The sequence below is a fragment of the Lactuca serriola genome, chromosome 3, assembly GCF_051521515.1.
Source record: "Lactuca serriola cultivar US96UC23 chromosome 3, Lser_US96UC23_V15, whole genome shotgun sequence".
In the NCBI taxonomy this organism is placed as follows: Eukaryota; Viridiplantae; Streptophyta; class Magnoliopsida; order Asterales; family Asteraceae; genus Lactuca; species Lactuca serriola.
In genome coordinates this window covers 788,420-800,103 of record NC_136410.1, presented here as the reverse complement: position 1 = coordinate 800,103, position 11,684 = coordinate 788,420, and the positions used below count along the sequence as shown (strand labels likewise).

At 36.4% G+C, this 11,684-nt stretch overlaps 1 non-coding gene across 1 annotated transcript; it reads right to left on the bottom strand.

The window, feature by feature from the left end:
• Positions 1 to 10,053: 10,053 nt before the first annotated feature.
• Positions 10,054 to 10,160, bottom strand: LOC145096587 (small nucleolar RNA R71). Its single transcript, XR_013703963.1, has one exon. It is a non-coding gene; the product is annotated as a small nucleolar RNA R71 (small nucleolar RNA).
• Between the last annotated feature and the right edge of the window lie 1,524 nt (positions 10,161 to 11,684).

The window sequence follows — 11,684 nt, the reverse complement described above, 5'->3', positions numbered from 1 at the left end:
AAATCGTTTTCTGGCCTTCTGTTCGACCTGACTCGGTGAGTCACTACTTGGATTCGGCGAGTCAGCCCTACTCGGCGAGTTCCAAAGTGTGACTCGGCGAGTCGGAGCGCCAGACAGAGGAAACTTCGGATTTTGTTGCTGTTTTGCTTAAGGATAATTACCATATTCGTTTTAAACCTATAAAATACAAATTTTATTGTTTCTTAAAGAATATCCTTTCCAAAACACAAGATAATTACCAATTGATTAGATAATAACTTCCTTATATGATAAAGATTGGATTATTTGTATTAATTGGGTAAGTTATTTTGCAAGAAATTGAAATTAGGTCGAATATAGATAATGATGAAATTAATTGTTTTAATTTATATTATTTGTTATTTGATCCTTGTGTTATGAAAAGTTTCAATTTTCCCCTTTAGGTTTTATAGTTTAAATTTGAACTCAAAGGTTTAGTTTTGAAATTTAAATAGTTGAAACCCTAATGTTTTGAAAAAGGTTTCAAAACTTGCCCTCAAGTTTTGGAATTTAAATTTTGATTAAAAATTTTAATTTTGATGTATATTTAAATTCTAAACCTAAATGTTTTTGAAATGTTTCAAAACTTGCCCTCAAGTTTTGGAATTTAAAAGTTGATTAAAAGTTTAATCTAGGAATGTTAAATTCTGAAACCCTAGTATTGTTTTGAAAAGTTCATATCACACCCTTATGGTTTTATTAATTAATTAAGGTGTATAATTAAAAGAGGTTTAATAAATCCATAAAAGTTTTGGTTTACAATTTAATTGAATTAAAAGTATAATTGTTAAATTTGACAACCTAGTATTTTAAAAGTGTAAAATACACCCTATACTATATATAACATTAAAAGTCTAACATTATATATATGTATGAGTAAAAGTCAGTCTTACCGTTAGTAGGCCTCATTCACGAAGCTGGTCTATAAGGGGTGGTTAAGGAAATTGCCTATAAAATGGTGATTGAATGGGTATCCACTCTTACCCACCGCACTCTTGACTAGTGGAGGGTCGTTAGCCGAACAGGTAGGATAGGACAAAACCTTCCATTATAAGTATAAAGAAGTACAAAAGTAACTAAATGTTTTACAAATTCCCAATCTTAGTTACTTAGGCAAAAGTGAATTGATGCAATTCCATGAAATTACAACTTGTGCCCTTGCGAAGACGTTAGTGGAGCGTGTGTGGTTTACCGGCACACTAAATGGTTCTAAGGAAAGGTGGAAAAGGGTGACTCAATGTTTGTCATAGTTCGGTGGAGCATGTGTGGTTTATCGGCACATCGAATAGGTAACTGTAACATGTGAGGGCACCATGTAAGTTTGCATGGTTATTCACACCCGCTTTGTGATCCTTGGCATCTCAGTCACAAACAAGAGGGGCATATCGAGATTTAAACATGCCATTGAAATGCTCAATGAATCTCAAAGGATCTAGGAGTTTTCATAAATTTAAAACCTAAATTTCTTTTTCGTTTTTTGTGGTGGAAATTAGTGAATCGTCATTCACTTACCTTCAAATATTCTGCAACTAGATTACGACATCCTTTTTCTAGGTTGTAGTGTATTGTGTTGGGTCCTAGCCTTAGTATCTCATTTGGGTGATTTACTAAGGACTCAATCAATCAACTAACTTGAATTTGTTTTCTCCCGTTTTGTAGATGTCAAAGTACGACAACTATGGTCTTCCCAAATACCGTGGAACAAGCTTTCCACATGAAGATGATATTCCACGATTCGATCGAGGAACAAGAAATCATGCTTCACTTCCTCCACCTCCTCCAATTATTCTCCCTAACCCACAAGTTCGAAGGCTTGAAAAGTTAAAGCTCACTCAAGCCCTTTTGGCAAGTAAACATGAAGAGGGAAAGTCGGTGTGTGCACACGTCCTAGGGATGAAGTCACACATTGATAGGTTAAGAATGTTGGGATCCGTTGTCTGTGAGGAGATGGCTGTTGATTGGGTTCTTCAGTCACTTCCTAACTCATATAGTGAGTTCGTAAGAGAGTACTATATGATGAACTACGACGTGACCCTTATAGATCTCACCTATATGCTTATTGCTGCTGAATCAACAATGGTTTGGCGCAATAGAAAAGCAAAGTTGATTGGTGAATCTGCCTTCAAGACCTCTATGGATATAGACAATGGCAACGAAAGACATGCTATGATCGAAAAGTTTGATCATAAGAGAAAGACAATGTCTGAAGTAGTTCTATGTCCTGTTCCAAAAGTGTCAATTTTCTTTTATTGCCAAGAGAAGGGGCATTGGAGACGAAGCTGCCCTATTTACCTAAGAGATCTAAGAGATGGGAGAGTCAGAACATATGGCTCTGTTTTAGGTAAAATTGATTAACTAACTCTCTTAAGCTCCTATTCTAGATTCTTAATACATAATGTGATAAGATTACAATTGATGTTTTGTAGGATCGAAGAAAAGAGAGGAAGCTTAAGGGAAAGAAGTAAGCAGAATCTAACCGTAAAGAAATGGTTCGATCGCATTACTTGAAGATTAGATTCTTGAGCTACTACTTAGAGATAGAATTAGATTGCTAAGAAATATGTATCAGCATAGTTTTTCAATGAATTGCATTGTAAGGACAAATTTTTTCCGCAATAAAATAAATTTTGATTTTATATTATTTATTTATCCTTGCAATGGCGTGTATGAAAAAAAATTGATGTTTAAATGTTTCTATTATTAGCAATAATGGATTTGATTCTTAATTATGGAAATTTACCAAATAGGGAGAGTTTCTCATCGCCCAAGTTTCAGTTGGACAGAAATTTGGAATCACGCAACTTGGTTGCATGATGAATGAGAAATTTCATATTTGGAAATTAGACTAATTCATTGACAAAGTGTCAAGTGAAGGACTAAGAGATAGAGTACACAAAGTTGTGTGTTGATCAAGTCCACCACAAGAGTAACAAAGACATTCGTCATGATTTACTAAAGGTTTAGTAAATATGATTATACTTATAAGATTAAGTGTAATTCTGAATTGATTGAAAAGGTTTAAATCAATTGCAGAACGAATAAGAAGAATCAAGTAGGCAGAAAGATAAAAGTTTCTCCATTTTAAGAAGAAGGGAGAGTACCTTTTATGCTTTATGATAGGTCTTAATGATTAAGAACCATATCTCAATTAATCCTCTAAGTGAGTCTTAGTACAATTGTATGTCTAAGAAGAGGAATCAAGAATTGAAGAAATGGTTAAATCAAGAAGTCAATCATACTTCGTTCCAAAACAAGTCTTAGAGTTAAGATTGTGACATTGAGTGATAAGTATAAAGAAGGTTTATAACATTCATCAAATGAGGAAAGTTGTGATGTTTTGGATAAGACAAAGACCAACTAGGACCTATTTATGAAGTGTTTTGATAAAAAAATTGCACTAACTCTTGAATATTTGTTTGTCAAGAAATGTTTATTGACAAGAGAATCTTATATGTCAAGGAGTCAGTGGGAGTCTTAATGGTCTTGAAAGGTTTCAAGAACAAATCAAAATAGACCTTATTGATCATCACTAGCACATGAGTTTATAACATATCGTGTTGACACTATATTGTTTCTGTGCCGTTCCAATTGAGTTAATTATGCATGTGAGTTCTATGAGTTCTCATTTGAACGCACAAAAGGCAGGGACCTTGATCAATGAAAAGTACATTGATAGGAAAAGGTGAGCTGCTTAACAACTTGGAAGACATGGTGGGCAGCCGTGCGACCATAAGGCAAGAAATCAAGATTAAGAAAGTTCGGTCCATCTGAGTTTGAATTTGTCGTAAACTTTGGTTTTGACAAATTCACATGGATAGGAACACATACACCATTAAAATCTAAGTGTCATAAGATTCCCTCCTTCATGAAAGTGACTATGAGGAAATGCTTTCACTAAGAAAGATTTTAAGAAGATAGTGATTGTGAAATTGAATTCTCGAATTCGATTATGGTTACGGTATCCCTTTCCATGATTTGAATTGTGAGATTTGACAATTAGTCTGAATTGTTTAGACACACATATGAACTATCTAAAGGAAAGGTGTATAAGCTTAGATAAAGGATTATCAAAGCATTAGGTATTAGAAACATGAACTTAAGGAATTCAACAAGTATTGTTTTCTAAATACATGTCAAAGCTAGTGGGAGCATAAGTGTTATGTTTATAATAATTATCATGATAGTGGGAGCATAAATGTTATGATTGCATGATTATTATGGAAAGTATTTCAAGTTAGCAATATTAATTATAGAAAACAAGATTTATACTTTGCAAAGTCGCAATAGTTGAAAAGTTGTTTTGCTATAATTAAGGGAGAGAATATTATGCTTCATTTCAAATATAAAGGCTTAGGTTGTGGAATGTTAATAATTTAGTCAAGGAAACATAGTGTGTTCACAAATTTTGATTATGATTACGACATTCCTCTTCATAGTTCAAAATTTGAGAACGTAGCACATAAAATATTATGGCAGAAGATTGATAAAATATCAAATCTTTATGTAAGACGTTATGCATCGTGTCCCATACGCTTCGGGTATAGGATCGATTGCAAATGCTATAATATTTGACCATTATAAAATTTTCCAAATGTATAGCGCATTTAGAGGGAAAAAGGACAAGAATCGGTTTTAACTAAGATAATCAAACAACTATCAATGGACAATCCAAAGTTTGTCGAGGATTGGTCACCTGTGAGTAGTTGGAAGTATAGTATTGAATGGACCATATCGACATTATTATGAATAGATAAGATTCTATTAAGAATGAGTTGTCATATGGAAAATATGGAAACGTGTCCATATTGGGAATTGAATATTGAATATCTATGTCTAGATTAGAAACTTTTATGCAAAAAGATGTTCAAAGGAATGTACTTTGAGTGAGAGACATCATATCTAAGGAATTGTATTGTAACAATCTCTGATAGAGGACTTTGTAATATCGTTGGCAATAGTCTTTGTGACTTTTGTGCTATGACATTACAAAAGGATCATTGCATAAAATGTTAGAATCTAGCATATTCTATAAGTGGCAAGAATTTGATATTCTTTCACTTGTGAAAAGGATTGGGAGTTATGAAATGAGTTTGATTGGAAATGTGTTCATTTGATCTATTTCACAAAGTAAGAACCATAGGTAAACATTGTGTGCATGCTAAGAGCATGGGACAAGTGTAATAATTCAAGTAAGAAGTTGATTACCCGAAACAACAAATAATGAGTAATCGATATGGTGATAAATAAAAGGTGTTTTATTTATGCTCAAAGGTTTGAGGCCATATGGGATTAGTATTATCCTTGTGTTTCACTTTGCATGTTTTGACTTCCTGAATAATTTAATCGGTTTAGAATAGTCAAATTATTCGAACGGGCCACAGTCGTTCATATGTTGGAAGTAGGTATGAATAAAGACTGTCATGAATTGGTGTGTGGATTGTCTAAAGAGTATTAGACATAAGCAAATGTTTGCTGCAACGTTCATGAGTGCTTATGAATATGATTTGAGCATTGGATTAAACCCACGCTCACTTGGATCACTCCATGAATTGTATCACAAGTGATTGGTGAGACGATAACATCTTATATTCTTGAAACCGAGATGTGTGAGTTGTATCTTGCAAATCGGTTGCACATTGATAATATGTAAACACACCAGTAACTTGATGTTATAAAACATATTGTTGTGTGTGATTCAGTGAGTAAGTGCAAGCGAGCATTGAATCAAAGTTTATCCGTTCCTTTTATTCAAAGTAGGATAAAAGCGATATCTTTGGTCCCCTCGATGATTTAGTGATGACAAACGTAAATGCTCGTCCGGGCTAGGGCTAATTTGATTTGTTCAATTAGTCAGTCGTCATAAATCGGAAGTCGAGAAATGGTATAGAGAGAATGATTAGAAATCATGTCTTATACGATATCTAGAATGGAGGAATATATGATCCCTTATCTAAAGGACACGCGTATCTGATAGGATCAGAGTTGACAGTGGCTTTGGAAAGCTACGATTGCAGATCAGGATCTGAAGTCATATGCAGAATAGTTATTAGACTTATCCAAGTGGGAGACTGTTGGATTAGTGTCTAAGTCCATAACTATTTTGGTATGTACTTGACCCGATGGTGCATGGTCCTTTTGGGTTGTCTTCACCAAAGCAACTTGATAGGATGAATTATGGAGAGAAAGGATTAAATATGATTTTTTAATATATTATGGGAATAATATATTAAAGGAGAAATCATATTGTTTAATTAATATTAGTCAAGAATTAATAAGAATTAAGTTTGTGACTAAAAGAGATTAATTAAACTTAAGGTACTAGAATTGTAATTATAAGATAATTGCAATTGGGCTATGGATTGCCTTACATTATAAGGTTGGATGAATTCTATGGGGAAACCCATTGGAAATTGTCCAAGGCCTTAAGGAAAGGATTCCATGAGTTGCTTAGGGCTTAAGCATCCAAATTAGGGTTTCCTTGTTAGATAACCCTAATAGCCTCACTATTTAAAGAGTCCTTATGCCCCAAAAACGTGGACAAGCTTCTTTCTAGGGTTTCCACACATTTTGGGCAACCTCCTTCTCTTCTCTTCTTCATCCTCTTGCTCTTGGTTTTTGTGAACCATAAACACCCCCCCCCCCCTTCATGGTCGCAAACCCTCCTTAGGTGGTGAACTTAGCTGAAAACCCCTTTTCCACTCCAGTCGAGTCCCGGTAACATTCCAAAACCGAAAAAAGTGTTTTTCTAACACTATAATTAATGGTTTCAGTAATAATATATGTATATATATATATATATATATATATATATATATATATATATATATATATATATATGTATTTAATTGATATAAGGATCCTGTTAATCCCGCGTACGATAGCTCAAGGGTCATTTCCAGTTCCGTTTTCCGACATTTCAAACAACCAACTATGAGTTTATACCCGTATATTTTATTGTTTTTAATGTTTTCCGGGGGGGGGGGGGGGAAGTAAAACACACAGGTTCTGTCACACTGTGAAAATTTACAACCAATTTAAACTTTTTAAAAAAACAATCCATACTCATTAAGTTATTACAAAAAGGTTTTCAGTTCATTTATTATCATAGTATCCCAGAAACATTAACATAAAACTGAGGAGCGGTACGATCACGCCTTAGCCTTGCCACGGTCTCCTGAAGTACCTGAAACAATACACTGAAACTGTAAGCCCGAAAGCTTAGTGAGTTACCCCAAAAATACCAACCACAATACCATACACATATCATATCATAAACAAAACAGCCATGCATATCGAGTCTACAGCGTGACTGGTCCACCTGCACCAGGCCTTCAGTCCACCCAGTCCACTCTCTCTCCGAGTCTACAGTGTGACTGGTCCGCCCGCACCGGGGCTTCACTCCACCTGGTCCACTCTCCCTCCGAGTCTACAGTGTGACTGGTCCCCACGCATTGGGCCTTCAGTCTATCTGGACCGCTCGCCGGGCCTTCGGTCTAACCGGTCCGCCCTGGGTATGTTGACCTACAGCACAAAGCAGGACCTGCCTCAACCCAACCCCAGTCCAACAACCATGTGCACATAAACATATAATCATATAACAATTCACATCTAATCAAATCGATCTAGCAGATCACATATCATAACAACATCCTAACCAGGATACCGACCTAACCGGTCACTAACATAGCACCATCCTATATACCAGGATACCGACCTTAACCAGGTCTCTAACATAGCACCATCCTATATACCAGGATATCGACCTTAACCAGGTGATATTGCCATATTTATACCTATTTTCAGGCAATATTTGAGTACATTTTTATTAATAAGGTGATAATATGTTTAGAATAATGATACTTATGACTTTAAATTGTTATTTTCAGTCAATTAGAAGTATTTTCGAAGAGAGGGACCAAAAGCAACAATCTATAGAACATGGGAGACTTGGAACACAAGAGATGAAGAAATCCACGGAAATTACTGAAACCACGTTGTGGCATGGATATCCACGACGTGGCATGAGTAGCCTTGAAGATAAAGATCACGTAGAGAAGGAGACCTTACTCGATGCGGATAACTTGGGGGCCACGTCGTGGCATGTATATCCACGACGTGGCGCATGATTTTTAAGGTTATTTAAGCACCCTTGACCATTACGAAAAGAAGGACTTTTGGCTAGAGAAAGGAGTTCCAGAAGGCGATTTTAGGCAGAAGAAAAGTTCTGGGAAAGGCTTTAAACACCAAAAGAGTGAAGGTCCATAATTTAGTTTATTTATTTGTTAACTAGGAACATGTTTCATTATACTTTGATTTGTGTTAGTGTGTTAGTTGCTATTATGAGCAGCTGAATCTAGCTACTGTTGTTTAGCTATATGAAGCTTCCAACTTATGAATAGCTGGATTTTTATGGATTTATTTAGTTGGTGAATTGCTTGTGTTTGATTTATAGTTACCTAGCATGCTTGTGTTTGTTTCTCTAATTGATTGATTTCATGTTCTGTGTAGCTTAGTGACCATTAACTGCATGAACTTGTTTACCTAATGATTTAGTGAACATTAAATTGTTAGAGCTAGGATTGACCAATCTTAGTTAGTAATTAGAGTAAATAAACTTAGTTGTGTTAGAGAACGTGGATTGTGACTATAATTGCGTTTACATAATAAATCTTACATAGCATATTCATATTCATAATTGGTTATGTGTTTAATTGTGTGTGACCATACATAGTTTGACATGAATTAGTTAATTATTGGTAAAGTTAGAATTAAATTACTAATACAATTAAAACCAACTAGATAATCCATAATTATTAGCTAGCCATAAGGAAGAAGTGGATTCAAACTAGACAAGAGTGTGCTTTTACTTATTGATTGAATTTGAGTTAAGTTCGTCTGATCTTGTAAAATCAGATAAAACCCTTTATAAACTTGTTAACAATTAGGTTAATTTGATGGCAAATAGATTAATTAGTAACACCGTTCCCTGTGATCGACACCCGACTTACCCAAGCTATACTATAATCCGACTAGGTACACTTCATATAAGTGCATAGTTAGTTTAAGTTTGTTAGGTTATAAATATTAAAATTAGTGGGTACTTTCGTGCACATCAAGTTTTTGGCGCCGTTGCCGGGGAACGGCTTAGTTTATTAGCTTATTTATTTGCATTAAGTTAATCGATCCTTTTTGTGGGGTAAAACCCGCAAAAAGTTAATTTTGCAGCAAGGTAAAAAAAAAATTTCACAGAGTTCACGACATGGCCAGATACGCGCCACGACGTGTTTTCTGAGAATTTTAGTTTTTAGTTTTTAGTTTATTTTTCTATTTCAGTTTTATGTTTTTTTGTATTTTGTGTTTAGTTTGCAGGAGTTCATGACCAGAGGATCTACCACACCTTTGGTGCCACCAATTGAAGATCCCGAAGCTGCACGTCACAAGAAGACTGATAAGAAGACACCACTGCAAGAATTAAAGTCAGCATTTTCAAGGAAGTCGGGAAAGAAGACAGGAGAGTCAAGTACATCCTCAACGCACAAGAGAAATTTTGAACACTTGGATCAAATACCCGTCCAAACCGAATCCGAATACGATACCGAGTCGGAATTTGAAGAACATACGAGCGAACCCGAGAACGAGCCAAGGAACAAGATGGCAGCAATTGAAGAGATGTCCATGGGAGCTTACAAGAATCGGATCCGAGAAGATGTGGGTCCCGGTTTAGTCCAATCCGCAATACCTGCCACTGCCACATTCGAGCTGAAGGGGCACATCTTGACTGCACTAAAGGATATCCCATTTTTTGGGAAAGATCATGAGGATGCTTTTAAGCATCTAGATGAAGTCAATGACATTGCGGATTACTTCAATGTCCCAAATGTCAACAGAAACATAGTCTTGCTTAGGATGCTTCCCATTACTTTCAAGGGAGCTGCTAAAGAGTGGCTAAAATCACTTCCACCGGGTACAATCACCACTTGGGCTCAAATGCGTGAGAAATTCCTGGACCAGTTTTGCCTGCCATCCAAGATAGCTAAACTCAAGAAGGCAATAGCCAACTTTGAGCAATAGCTGGGGGAGTCATTATACGAAGCATGGGAGCGGTACAAGGGCTTGCTCAAAAATTGCCCTCAGCATGATCTAAATGTGCAACAAGAGATGTCGATTTTCTATGATGGGGCCAATGTTATAACGAGACAACTCCTTGACTCTCAAGGACCTTTGACAAAGAAAAATCCAGGGGAGGTCAAGGAGCTGATTGAAGAATTCGTGAAGCACTCTCGAGAATACCACAACCCTAGGCAAGATGGAATCAAAGGCGGTGGAGGGGCCCAAACTAAAGAAATAGCAGCTGTGATGGCTATGCTGAATAATTTGGATCGAAGGATAACACAAATGGACCAGTCAATTCATGCCTTAAGAGTGGGTTGCGAGAGATGTAGTGGTCCACACTTGACCAAGGACTGCAATTTAGATGAGTTTGGGAACAGAGAGTCTCAAGTGTGCTACTCTAGTGAGGATAAGTTTGATGAAGAATCGAGGAAACCAAGGAAGGAGTGGCTGCCATATGAAGAGTATAAGAAGGAAAAAGAGGAGAAGTATAGGCAGACAGGTCGAGGCTTTTATCAAAAGGATCAGCCACCAGCTGAGAAGAAACCCGATCTAGAGACCATGTTGATGAAGTTTATGGAAGCTTCGAAAAAGAGACACGATGCTACTGATGCTGCTATTATTGAACAGCAAATGTTAATAAAGAATCAGCAAGCCTCCATCAATAACCTTGAAGTACAATTTGGTCAACTAGCCACTCTAGTTCATGAAAAGTTGTCCCCGAAAAATCCTGAAATGAAGACCCAATTTCATGTAATGGCCATAGACACTAAAGAAGAGGCCATCTCTGAGTTCCTGGAGGCATTAGAAGAAGAACCACAACAGCCCGATCCAAAACCAAGGAAGCCAAAGTTCGAAAGTGAAAGGGTTGCTGAAACAGCTGCGCCACGACATGGCCCTTGTCTGAACAAAAAGTTTCTGAGCCCGTTCCTGTTTATCAGCCGCCTTTGTCGTTTCCATCCCAAGCTGCCCTTAGTCCACTGGAAACAGAGCATGTGACAACCCGAAATTTCCATTCTTAACAAACCATATCAACCCAATAGAAGTTAGAACAGCTATAGTGAAATTCCAGACTTTGGATATAAGTTTGAGTATTTCAGGATTAGCACTTAAGGAGATATCAGGAGAGTGGATGCACTAGGGTTTTGTGCAACACTATTATTCCAATACTCTATGATATTAGAGTTCATTCCGGGAATAAAATATTTTCTGCCAAAAATCTCAGGACTATATATAGAAATCTGAACCATATTTATTCATTAGTTACATTTCCAACTAGAGAAAAGCCGAATTCTCTCTCTCGGATCTTCGGGTTTTTATCCCAAATCATGAGTACTTCTATCTAGTTGTATTATATAGCTTAGATTGTGTTTAGAAACATCAAATCCATGTCAAAACACTAAGATCTGTGAGTTTACCTCCCAAGAACACCTTGGGGAGTAAACTCCTTTATAAGGGCCAAAAGTGTGCCCAATGTCCCTTAAAGCCTTGGAACTCAAAGTAGAAGCCACCAATACATGTTTAGACCACCAAATCAATTAGAAACAAAGGGTGAA